Raw genomic sequence first — 14,166 nt, forward strand, 5'->3', positions numbered from 1 at the left:
CCACCCAGTAACCTGCCCTGAACTCAGACACTGTTACTATCCTGCTACCACCCAGTAACCTGCCCTGAACTCAGACACTGTTACTATCCTGCTACCACCCAGTAACCTGCCCTGAACTCAGACACTGACACTGTTACTATCCTGCTACCACCCAGTAACCTGCCCTGAACTCAGACACTGTTACTATCCTGCTACCACCCAGTAACCTGCCCTGAACTCAGACACTGTTACTATCCTGCTACCACCCAGTAACCTGCCCTGAACTCAGACACTGTTACTATCCTGCTACCACCCAGTAACCTGCCCTGAACTCAGACACTGTTACTATCCTGCTACCACTCAGTAACCTGCCCTGAACTCAGACACTGTTACTATCCTGCTACCACCCAGTAACCTGCCCTGAACTCAGACACTGTTACTATCCTGCCTCCACCCAGTAACCTGCCCTGAACTCAGACACTGTTACTATCCTGCTACCACCCAGTAACCTGCCCTGAACTCAGACACTGTTACTATCCTGCTACCACCCAGTAACCTGCCCTGAACTCAGACACTGTTACTATCCTGCCCTGAACTCAGACACTGTTACTATCCTGCTACCACCCAGTAACCTGCCCTGAACTCAGACACTGTTACTATCCTGCTACCACCCAGTAACCTGCCCTGAACTCAGACACTGTTACTATCCTGCTACCACCCAGTAACCTGCCCTGAACTCAGACACTGTTACTATCCTGCTACCACCCAGTAACCTGCCCTGAACTCAGACACTGTTACTATCCTGCTACCACCCAGTAACCTGCCCTGAACTGAGACACTGTTACTATTCTGCTACCACCCGGTACTCTACCCTGCACCTTAGAGACTGCTGTCCTATGTACAGTACATAGTCATTGAACACTGGCCACTTCAATCATGTTTACAAATTGTTTCACACTCTTGGAGCTCAGATGCAAAAATGTAATACCAACGTTTCGACAGCCAAGCTGTCTTCATCAGGGTATAATCATATAATGAAGACAGCTTGGCTGTCGAAACGTTGGTATTACATTTTTGCATCTGAGCTCCAAGAGTGTGCGGCTCTCTTTTATTTTCAAGTTTCCACTCCGTTGGCCAGCACCTTGTCTTAATAGGTGTGCGTTTCTTTTTCTTCTACAAATTGTTTCAACCACTTTATACACTATATATAAAAGTATGTGGACACCCCTTCAAATTAGTGGATTCGGCTATTTCAGCCGTGCTGAAAATAGAGCACACAGCCATGCGATCTCCATAGACAAACATAAGCAGTAGAATGGCCCGTACTGAAGAGCTAAGTGACTTTCAACGTGGCACCTTTCCAAAAAGTCTGCTTGTAAAATTCCTGCTCTGCTGGAGCTGTCCACTGTAACAGTGCTGTTATTGTGAAGTGGAAACGTCTAGGAGCAACAACGGCTCAGCCACGAAGTGGCAGGCCACACAAGCAGAACAGGACCGGCGAGTGCTGAAACGCATAGCACATAAAAATCATCTGTCCTCCGCAACACTCACCACTGAGATCCAAACGGCCTGTAACATGTAGCACGTCAGCACAATAACTGTTCGTCGGGAGCTACATGAAATTCCTTTTCATGGCCGAGCAGTCGCAGACAAGCCTTAGTTTGACACCCCTGGTCCAAACCATACCCTACAGAGTCATCCCCTCTGGATCCTTCAGCTGGTCTGTTCTCATCCCCTCTGGATCCTTCACCTGGTCTGTCCTCAACCCCTCTGGATCCCTCATCTGGTCCGTTCTCATCCCCTCTGGATCTTTCACCTGGTCCGTTCTCATCACTTCTGGATTCTTCACCTGGTCTGTATCATCCCCTCTGGATCCTTCAGCTGGTCTGTTCTCATCCCCTCTGGATCCTTCACCTGGTCCGTCCTCAACCCCTCTGGATCCCTCATCTGGTCCGTTCTCATCCCCTCTGGATCCTTCACCTGGTCTGTTCTCATCCCCTCTGGATCCTTCACCTGGTTCGCTCTCATCCCCTCTGGATCCCTCATCTGGTCCGTTCTCATCCCCTCTGGATCTTTCACCTGGTCCGTTCTCATCCCTTCTGGATCCTTCACCTGGTCTGTTCTCATCCCCTCTGGATCCTTCACCTGGTCTGTTCTCATCCCCTCTGGATCCTTCACCTGGTCTGTTCTCATCCCCTCTGGATCCATCACCTGGTCCGTTCTCATCCCCTCTGGATTATTCACCTGGTCTGTTCTCATCCCCTCTGGATCCCTCATCTGGTCTGTTCTCATCCCCTCTGGATCCCTCATCTAGTCCGTTCTCATCCCCTCTGGATCCTTCATCTAGTCCGTTCTCATCCCCTCTGGATCCTCAATCTCACATCCATTCCATTTCCTCAATAAACATTCTAAACCCATTTCATGTCTGGTCCTTAAACTGGTGAATATCTCTCATCACTATACTTTCCCTCTGCTCTCTCTAAGGGATTATTTTCTCTTCTCTTCTCTTCTCTTCTCTTCTCTTCTCTTCTCTTCTCTTCTCTTCTCTTCTCTTCTCTTCTCTTCTCTTCTCTTCTCTTGTCTTGTCTTGTCTTGTCCTGTCCTCTCCTCTCCTCTCCACTCCTCTCCTCTCCTCTCCTCTCCTCTCCTCTCCTCTCCTCTCCTCTCCTCTCCTCTCCTCTCCTCTCCTCTCTCCTCTTCTCTTCTCTTCTCTCCTCTCCTCTCCTCTCCTCTCCTCTCCTCTCCTCTCCTCTCCTCTCCTCTCCTCTCCTCTCTCTCTCTATCTCTCTCTGCTCTCCTCTGCTCTCTCTCTCTCTCTCTCTCTCTGCTCCTCTCCTCTCTCTCTCTCTCTCTCTCTCTCTCTATCTCTCTCTCTCTCTTTCTCTCTCTCTCTCTGCTCTCCTCTGCTCTCTCTCTCTCTCTCTCTTTCTCTCTCTTTCTCTCTCCCCCCCTCTCTCTCTCCTCTCTGCGCTGTCCTCCCCTCTCCTCTCTCTCTAGAGTCCGAGGTCTCTGTGTGTGCAGTGGACTGAGACAGAATGTGAAATCAAATTAAATTGTATTTGTCACTTGCTTTGTAAACAACAGGTGTAGACGAACAGTGAAATACTAACTTCCGGCCCTTCCCAACAACGCAGAGAGACAAATAGAGAATGAATAACACAAGGAATTAATACACAATGAGTAATGACAACTTGATTATATACACGGGGGACCAGTACCTAGTCAATGATAACTTGGCTATATACACAGGGTATCAGTACTGAGTCAATGATAACTTGGTTATATACACGGGGTACCAGTACTGAGTCAATGATAACTTGGCTATATACACAGGGTATCAGTACTGAGTCAATGATAACTTGGTTATATACACGGGGGACCAGTACCTAGTCAATGATAACTTGGTTATATACACAGGGTACCAGTACCTAGTCAATGATAACTTGGCTATATACACAGGGTATCAGTACTGAGTCAATGATAACTTGGTTATATACACGGGGTACCAGTACTGAGTCAATTATAACTTGGTTATATACACAGATTACCAGTACCTAGTCAATGATAACTTGGTTATATACACAGAGTACCAGTACCTAGTCAATGATAACTTGGTTATATACACAGAGTACCAGTACCTAGTCAATGATAACTTGGTTATTTACATGGGGTATCAGTACTGAGTCAATGCTATCTTGGCTATACACAGGGTACCAGTACTGAATCAATGATAACTTGGTTATTTACATGGGGTATCAGTACTGAGTCAATGCTATCTTGGCTATACACAGGGTACCAGTACTGCATCAATGATAACTTGGTTATATACACAGGGTACCAGTACTGAGTCAATGATAGTTGGAGGCGTGGCCACGCACGCCTCCAACTCAATCATCAAGTTTGCGGACGACACAACAGTGGTAGGCTTGATTACCAACAACGATGAGACGGCCTACAGGGAGGAGGTGAGGGCCCTCGGAGTGTGGTGTCAGGAAAACAACCTCACACTCAACGTCAACAAAACTAAGGAGATGATTGTGGACTTCAGGAAACAGCAGAGGGAACACCCCCCTATCCACATCGATGGAACAGTAGTGGAGAGGGTAGCAAGTTTTAAGTTCCTCGGCATACACATCACAGACAAACTGAATTGGTCCACTCACACAGACAGCATCGTGAAGAAGGCGCAGCAGCGCCTCTTCAACCTCAGGAGGCTGAAGAAATTCGGCTTGTCACCAAAAGCACTCACAAACTTCTACAGATGCACAATCGAGAGCATCCTGGCGGGCTGTATCACCGCCTGGTATGGCAACTGCACCGCCCTCAACCGTAAGGCTCTCCAGAGGGTAGTGAGGTCTGCACAACGCATCACCGGGGGCAAACTACCTGCCCTCCAGGACACCTACACCACCCGATGTCACAGGAAGGCCATAAAGATCATCAAGGACATCAACCACCCGAGCCACTGCCTGTTCACCCCGCTATCATCCAGAAGGCGAGGTCAGTACAGGTGCATCAAAGCTGGGACCGAGAGACTGAAAAACAGCTTCTATCTCAAGGCCATCAGACTGTTAAACAGCCACCACTAACACTGAGTGGCTGCTGCCAACACACTGACACTGACTCAACTCCAGCCACTTTAATAATGGGAATTGATGGGAAATGATGTAAATATATCACTAGCCACTTTAAACAATGCTACCTTATATAAATGTTACTTACCCTACATTATTCATCTCATACGCATACGTATATACTGTACTCTATATCATCGACGGTATCCTTATGTAATACATGTATCACTAGCCACTTTATACTATACTATGCCACTTTGTTTACATACTCATCTCATTTGTACATACTGTACCCGATACCATCTACTGTATCTTGCCTATGCTGCTCTGTACCATCACTCATTCATATATCCTTATGTACATATTCTTTATCCCCTTACACTGTGTACAAGACAGTAGTTTTGGAATTGTTAGTTAGATTACTTGTTATTACTGCATTGTCGGAACTAGAAGCACAAGCATTTCGCTACACTCGCATTAACATCTGCTAACCATGTGTATGTGACAAATAAAATTTGATTTGATTTGATTTGATTTGATTTGATAACTTGGTTATTTACATTGGTTACCAGTACTGAGTCAATGATAACTTGGTTATTTACATGGGGTATCAGTACTGAGTCAATGATAACTTGGCTATATACACGGGGTACCAGTACTGAGTCAATGATAACTTGACTATATACATGGGTTACCAGTACTGAGTCAATGATAACTTGGCTATATACACAGGGTATCAGTACCAAGCCGATGTGCAGGGGTACGAGGTAATTGAGGTAGATATGTACATACTGTATAGGAATGAAGTGACTAGACAACAGATAGACAATAAACAGTAGCAGCAGCCTATGTGATGAGTCTAGATAGGGTCAATACAGGTAGTCTGGGTAGCTATTTGGTTAATTATTTAACTAACTATTTAGCAGTCGTATGGCTTGGGGGTAGAAGCTGTTCAGGGTCCTGTTGGTTCTAGACTTGGTGCATCGGTACCACTTGCCCTATGACAGCAGAGAGAACAGTGTATGCCCTATGACAGCAGAGAGAACAGTGTATGCCCTATGACAGCAGAAAGAACAGTGTATGCCCTATGACAGCAGAGAGAACAGTGTATGCCCTATGGCAGCAGAGAGAACAGTGTATGCCCTATGACAGCAGAGAGAACAGTGTGTGCCCTATGACAGCAGAGAGAACAGTGTATGCCCTATGACAGAAGAGAGAACAGTGTATGCCCTATGACAGCAGAGAGAACAGTGTATGCCCTATGACAGCAGAGAGAACAGTGTATGACTTGGGTGGCTGGAGTCTTAGAACATGTGTAGGGCCTTGATGGTATGCGAGCTCAGCCCCAGTGATGTACTGGGCCGTACACACTACCCTCTATAGCATCTATAGCACCTGGTATAGAGGTCCTGGATGGCAGCGAGCTCAGCCCCAGTGATGTACTGGGCTGTACACACTACCCTCTATAGCATCTATAGCACCTGGTACGGCAAGCAGGTGATGCAGCCTGTTAAGATGCTCTCAATGGTGCAGCTGTAGAACTTTTTGAGAATCTGAGCGCTCTAGCCTTGGCTTCTTTCTGGTTGGGATATGTACGTACATCACTGTGGGGACGACGTCGTTGATGCACTTATACATGAAGCTGGTGACTGTGCATTATTTCCTTATGCTCCTATACAGCTCGTTTAGTGTGGTCTCAGTGCCAGCATCGGTTTGTGGTGGAAAATAGACAGCTATGAAAAATATAGATGACCTCTCTTGGTAAACCTCGTATCATGAGTTTTTTAAAAAACTCAGGCGATTAAAAACTTAAGATGTCCTTAACATTAGAGATTGGGCACCAGCCGTTGTTAACAAATAGACCCCCCCCCCCCCCCCCCCCTCATCTTACCCGAGGCTGCCATCTGGTCTTGACAATACATGGAAAATCCAGCTAGAAGTATATTATGCATGTCCTTGTTCAGCCACGACTCTGTGAAACATAGAATATTCCGTTAGCCAATAGAACGGAGGGTATAGGCGGTTTATTTACCCGCCAACATAGAATATTCCGTTAGCCAATAGAACGGAGGGTATAGGTGTTATATTTACCCGACAACATAGAATATTCCGTTAGCCAATAGAACGGAGGGTATAGGTGTTTGATTTATACACCAACATAGAATATTCCGTTAGCCAATAGAACGGAGGGTATAAGCGGTTTATTTACCCGACAACATAGAATATTCCGTTAGCCAATAGAACGGAGAGTATAGGCGGTTTATTTACCCGACAACATAGAATATTCCGTTAGCCAATAGAACGGAGGGTATAGGTGTTTGATTTACCCGACAACATGGAATATTCCGTTAGCCAATAGAACGGAGGGTATAGGTGTTTGATTTACCCGACAACAAAGTCACGTCAGGATGACGACTCTTCTTGTGCCATCACACACACACACACACACACACACACACACACACACACACACACACACACACACACACACACACACACACACACACACACACACACACACACACACACACACACACACACACAAAGCATACAAAGCACACAAAGCACAAAGCACAATAATCTTAACGTTTAAAAAAAATACCTCTCCTCCTCATTGATGATTCATGACTGGGACAATGATGAGGCCCATAAATGACAACAACCTGGAGAATCAGTTTCACACTGTGAAACTATCCAACTCTAATGTAAACAGGAAATTATAGCGTTTTTGGAGGACAGTGGATATGAATGGGTGAAAGTGCTTCTTTATGGTTAAAAACAACAAGTTTCAGCTTTTAGTTTGTACAACTTCAAATACAGGGAACACAATATAGGAGGACTGATTCAGTAGAACAGGGAATGTGTAACACAGTCCTACTTCTTAAACCCTTAATATAGGAGGACTGATTCAGTAGAACAGGGAATGTGTAACAGTCCCACTTCTTAAACCCTTAATATAGGAGGACTGATTCAGTAGAACAGGGAATGTGTAACAGTCCCACTTCTTAAACCCTTAATATAGGAGGACTGATTCAGTAGAACAGGGAATGTGTAACACAGTCCTACTTCTTAAACCCTTAATATAGGAGGACTGATTCAGTAGAACAGGGAATGTGTAACAGTCTTACTTCTTAAACCCTTAATATAGGAGGACTGATTCAGTAGAACAGGGAATGTGTAACACAGTCTTACTTCTTAAACCCTTAATATAGGAGGACTGATTCAGTAGAACAGGGAATGTGTAACACAGTCCCACTTCTTAAACCCTTAATATAGGAGGACTGATTCAGTAGAACAGGGAATGTGTAACAGTCTTACTTCTTAAACCCTTAATATAGGAGGACTGATTCAGTAGAACAGGGAATGTGTAACAGTCCCACTTCTTAAACCCTTAATATAGGAGGACTGATTCAGTAGAACAGGGAATGTGTAACACAGTCCTACTTCTTAAACTATTAATATAGGAGGACTGATTCAGTAGAACAGGGAATGTGTAACAGTCCTACTTCTTAAACCCTTAATATAGGAGGACTGATTCAGTAGAACAGGGAATGTGTAACACAGTCCTACTTCTTAAACCCTTAATATAGGAGGACTGATTCAGTAGAACAGGGAATGTGTAACACAGTCCTACTTCTTAAACTATTAATATAGGAGGACTGATTCAGTAGAACAGGGAATGTGTAACAGTCCTACTTCTTAAACCCTTAATATAGGAGGACTGATTCAGTAGAACAGGGAATGTGTAACACAGTCCTACTTCTTAAACCCTTAATATAGGAGGACTGATTCAGTAGAACAGGGAATGTGTAACACAGTCTTACTTCTTAAACCCTTAATATAGGAGGACTGATTCAGTAGTACAGGGAATGTGTAACAGTCCTACTTCTTAAACCCTTAATATAGGAGGACTGATTCAGTAGTACAGGGAATGTGTAACAGTTTCACTTCTTAAACCCTTTGGCTCTTTGGGGAGCCCAGGTCATCCGTCTCCAGGGCTCAGTGTTGGGGTTCTCTCCTCTTCTATCAGAGAATATACAGCTGTCATACAGTACACATTGTGTACTGTGTGTGTGTGTGTGTGTCTGTTTTGCCCTGTCTGTTTTGCCCCATAGTTTGCTCACACGTCGGTTTTGTTGTTAAACAACCAGTCCATCAATAGGAATTACACCACTTTGCAAGCCAGCACAATGTGACTTGCAGGCCTGATGTGGCCTGTAAACCAGGAGTTTCAGGAAACTGTATTAGGGTAAAACTAGGCCGATTTTATATTGTGTTAAATAATGTAGTTTTAAGGTTTAATGTTCTGTTTCGGAAAATACATTGAAATGGTATAACTCACTGATCTCGTCACAGGGTGAACACGTCAAACAGTAAATACAGAATGGTAAATAGGTTCAGAACATTCGCCTCAAAAAGCCAAAGGGACCGTTATCTTTCATGGTGATGTACAGCACGTTGTAGTTGGACACACACAGCCTTGACCAATACAGTATCTTACTCTCTCTCTCTGTCTCTCTCTCTGTCTCTCACCCTCTCTCTCTCTCTCTCTCTCTCTCTCTGTCTCTCACCCTCTCTCTCTCTCTCCCCCCCCCCCCCCCTCTCTCTCTCTCTCCTCTTTCTCTCTCTCCCCTTCTCCCTCTCTCCCCCCTCTTTCTCTCCCTCCCTTCCTCTCTCCCCCACCCTCTCTCTCTCTCTCTCTCTCTCCTTCGCTCTCTCTCCTTCTCTCATCTCTCTCCTTCTCTCTCTCTCCCCCTCTCACTCCCTCTCTCTTTCTCTCCCCCCTCTCTCTTTCTCTCGTTCTCTCCTTCATATTAATGTACAGTGAGTTGCAGTTAGTAGACACACACAGCTTTAACCAATACAGCATCTCTCTCCCTTCTGTTTTCTGGCCATGCTGTTGTATAATGTCTGTAAATTGGCCGTGGAAGGACCCTATTTGCGTCATAATGGTGTTCTTAAAATTAGAAACAGGACTGAAATATTTTGCACGTGCAAACACATAGGGAACAGCATGATCAATCATCCATCCATCCAGCCCCTGGCAAGCAGCTGCACTGAATTAGCAGATGTGGCCGAGGAAAGAGAGTGGAGAACAATAGAGGCTCCCCGGTGGAGAAAGGAAGGGATTAGACAGAGAGATAGAGAGAGAGACCGAGAGAGGGAGAGAGAGAGAGAGAGATAGACAGAGAGAGAGACAGAGAGAGATAGACAGAGAGAGAGAGACACAGAGAGAGAGAGAGAGAGACAGAGAGAGAGAGAGAGAGAGAGAAAGAGAAGGAGAGGGATAAAGAGAGAGACAGAGAGAGAGACAGAGAGAGAGAGACAGAGTGAGAGACAGAGAGAGAGAGAGAGACAGAGAGAGAGAGAGAGAGAGAGAGAGAGAGAGAGAGAGAGACAGAGAGAGAGAGAGAGAGAGAGAGACCATGGGTTCCATAGTCCCAGCCCACTGGGCACAGACTTCAATTCAACTTATTTTCACATTGGTTCAACTTAATATAATTGAAATAACAGAGAAACAACTAAATGAAGAAAACCCATAGCTTTTGGAAGTATTGTATACTTGTATTTAATCCATGCAGGTCCAGTAGACACTCACACGAACTAGTTGTGAGTGAGTCAGCTGTTCATTCACACGCACCTGACTGCAATTGCTATTTCTTTTATTTTTTTAACTAGGCAAGTCAGTTAAGAACAAATTCTTATTTACAATGACGGCCTAGGAACATTGGGTTAACTGCCTGTTCAGGGGCAGAATGACAGATTTTGTACCTTGTCAGCTCGGGGATTCAATCTTGCAACCTTTCGGTTACTAGTCCAACGCTCTAACCACTAGGCTACGCTGCCGCCTCTACACTCTAACCACTAGGCTACGCTGCCGCCTCTACACTCTAACCACTAGGCTACGCTGCCGCCTCTACACTCTAACCACTAGGCTACGCTGCCGCCTCTACACTCTAACCACTAGGCTACGCTGCTGCCTCTACACTCTAACCACTAGGCTACGCTGCCGCCTCTACACTCTAACCACTAGGCTACCTGCCAACCATCCTCAGCTGCTGACCATATGTAATAAAGTGGAAAGTCAAGGCACCTGACCCTAACTGTATAAAATGTTCTGTAGGCTACAGTAAGAGAGAGTTATGCTGTTTGTTAGTCAACTTGTCTCTAGTTAGATACATGCAGCTTCTCTTCTGTCATTATATGTTCTCCTAGAGGACTAAATAAACCCTTACTCACCAGAATAATGTCATAGATGATAGAACGAATGCTTCAATCTAGTTGACATGGGTAAAATGTTCTCTGTCGTCTCTGCTTCTCTCAAGGAGCAAAGAGTTTAAGGACCTGGGAGAAAATTCAATGACAAAACAACTTAAAACGGGGGAAAGATTTTCTGTGCAGAATTTCCAAATGACATCAGTTTGACTTATTGTAATAAAATATAAAGCTATGAAAATGACCCAACATGTTTCTAAATTCTGTTCGGCTTGGAGGCATATTTTATCTGGTTGAAATACTATCAGCTTTTATGACGCTGATAAATATAGTATCTTTACAGACGGTCCCTAACTGAACATTCGCATTCTCTCAAGATACTGAAATAAATCAATCATATTTCTCCACACCTGTTCCCAAGTCCAATTTTTGCCAACAATTGGTGTATAATTTTACTGAGAAAAAAAATCTTAATTCATCAGAAGTTAATGTTAAGGCAATGTGAGAGGTTATAGACCTACAGTCAGTGTCCAGATTTCAGTTTCCATTTCAAACCCATGTGAAAAGATCCCTTGACGTGTCAACGGCCTGTTTGAAGTCCCAGCCTGTGAAGCTGTGTGGTGATAAAGTTAGGCCCTAAAGCTTAAGCTCACACACTAACACCAGATAGAAATAAAGAAAGACAAACATCATCGTAGCCTGTAGATATAAACAGGAAATATACATGCTTTTATCAAGTAGTACATGTCTTGTTTACCCTGGATTCCAATGTATGGACACACACTGTTTCATTGAGTAGCAGACAGTAACCATGGACACACACTGTTTCATTGAGTAGCAGACAGTAACCATGGACACACACTGTTTCATTGAGTAGCAGACAGTAACCATGGACACACACTGTTTCATTGAGTAGCAGACAGTAACCATGGACACACACTGTTTCATTGAGTAGCAGACAGTAACCATGGACACACACTGTTTCATTGAGTAGCAGACAGTAACCATGGACACACACTGTTTCATTGAGTAGCAGACAGTAACCATGGACACACACTGTTTCATTGACTAGCAGACAGTAACCATGGACACACACTGTTTCATTGAGTAGCAGACAGTAACCATGGACACACACTGTTTCATTGAGTAGCAGACAGTAACCATGGACACACACTGTTTCATTGAGTAGGAGACAGTAACCATGGACACACACTGTTTCATTGAGTAGCAGACAGTAACCATGGACACACACTGTTTCATTGAGTAGCAGACAGTAACCATGGACACACTGTTTCATTGAGTAGCAGACAGTAACCATGGACACACACTGTTTCATTGAGTAGGAGACAGTAACCATGGACACACACTGTTTCATTGAGTAGCAGACAGTAACCATGGACACACACTGTTTCATTGAGTAGCAGACAGTAACCATGGACACACACTGTTTCATTGAGTAGGAGACAGTAACCATGGACACACACTGTTTCATTGAGTAGCAGACAGTAACCATGGACACACACTGTTTCATTGAGTAGCAGACAGTAACCATGGACACACACTGTTTCATTGAGTAGCAGAGAGTAACCATGGACACACACTGTTTCATTGAGTAGCAGACAGTAACCATGGACACACACTGTTTCATTGAGTAGCAGACAGTAACCATGGACACACACTGTTTCATTGAGTAACAGACAGTAACCATGGACGCACACTGTTTCATTGAGTAGCAGACAGTAACCATGGACACACACTGTTTCATTGAGTAGCAGACAGTAACCATGGACACACACTGTTTCATTGAGTAGCAGACAGTAACCATGGACACACACTGTTTCATTGACTAGCAGACAGTAACCATGGACACACACTGTTTCATTGAGTAGCAGACAGTAACCATGGACACACACTGTTTCATTGAGTAGCAGACAGTAACCATGGACACACTGTTTCATTGAGTAGCAGACAGTAACCATGGACACACACTGTTTCATTGAGTAGCAGACAGTAACCATGGACACACACTGTTTCATTGAGTAGCAGACAGTAACCATGGACACACTGTTTCATTAAGTAGGAGACAGTAACCATGGACACACACTGTTTCATTAAGTAGGAGACAGTAATCATGGACACACACTGTTTCATTGAGTAGCAGACAGTAACCATGGACACACACTGTTTCATTGAGTAGCAGACAGTAACCATGGACACACACTGTTTCATTGAGTAGCAGACAGTAACCATGGACACACTGTTTCATTGAGTAGGAGACAGTAACCATGGACACACACTGTTTCATTGAGTAGGAGACAGTAACCATGGACACACACTGTTTCATTGAGTAGGAGACATTAACCATGGACACACACTGTTTCATTGAGTAGCAGACAGTAACCATGGACACACACTGTTTCATTGAGTAGCAGACAGTAACCATGGACACACACTGTTTCATTGAGTAGGAGACAGTAACCATGGACACACACTGTTTCATTGAGTAGCAGACAGTAACCATGGACACACACTGTTTCATTGAGTAGCAGACAGTAACCATGGACACACACTGTTTCATTGAGTAGCAGACAGTAACCATGGACACACACTGTTTCATTGAGTAGCAGACATTAACCATGGACACACACTGTTTCATTGAGTAGCAGACAGTAACCATGGACACACACTGTTTCATTGAGTAACAGACAGTAACCATGGACGCACACTGTTTCATTGAGTAGCAGACAGTAACCATGGACACACACTGTTTCATTGAGTAGCAGACAGTAACCATGGACACACACTGTTTCATTGAGTAGCAGACATTAACCATGGACACACACTGTTTCATTGAGTAGCAGACAGTAACCATGGACACACACTGTTTCATTGAGTAGCAGACAGTAACCATGGACACACACTGTTTCATTAAGTAGGAGACAGTAACCATGGACACCCACTGTTTCATTATGTAGGAGCCAGTAACCATGGACACACACTGTTTCATTGAGTAGCAGACAGTAACCATGGACACACACTGTTTCATTGAGTAGCAGACAGTAACCATGGACACACACTGTTTCATTGAGTAGCAGACATTAACCATGGACACACACTGTTTCATTGAGTAGCAGACAGTAACCATGGACACACACTGTTTCATTGAGTAGCAGACAGCAACCATGGACACACACTGTTTCATTAAGTAGGAGACAGTAACCATGGACACCCACTGTTTCATTGAGTAGCAGACAGTAACCATGGACACACACTGTTTCATTAAGTAGGAGCCAGTAACCATGGACACACACTGTTTCATTGAGTAGCAGACAGTAACCATGGACACACTGTTTCATTGAGTAGCAGACAGTAACCATGGACACACACTGTTTCATTG

The sequence above is a fragment of the Oncorhynchus clarkii genome, unplaced genomic scaffold (genome assembly GCF_045791955.1).
Source record: "Oncorhynchus clarkii lewisi isolate Uvic-CL-2024 unplaced genomic scaffold, UVic_Ocla_1.0 unplaced_contig_9323_pilon_pilon, whole genome shotgun sequence".
Classification (NCBI taxonomy): domain Eukaryota; kingdom Metazoa; phylum Chordata; class Actinopteri; order Salmoniformes; family Salmonidae; genus Oncorhynchus; species Oncorhynchus clarkii.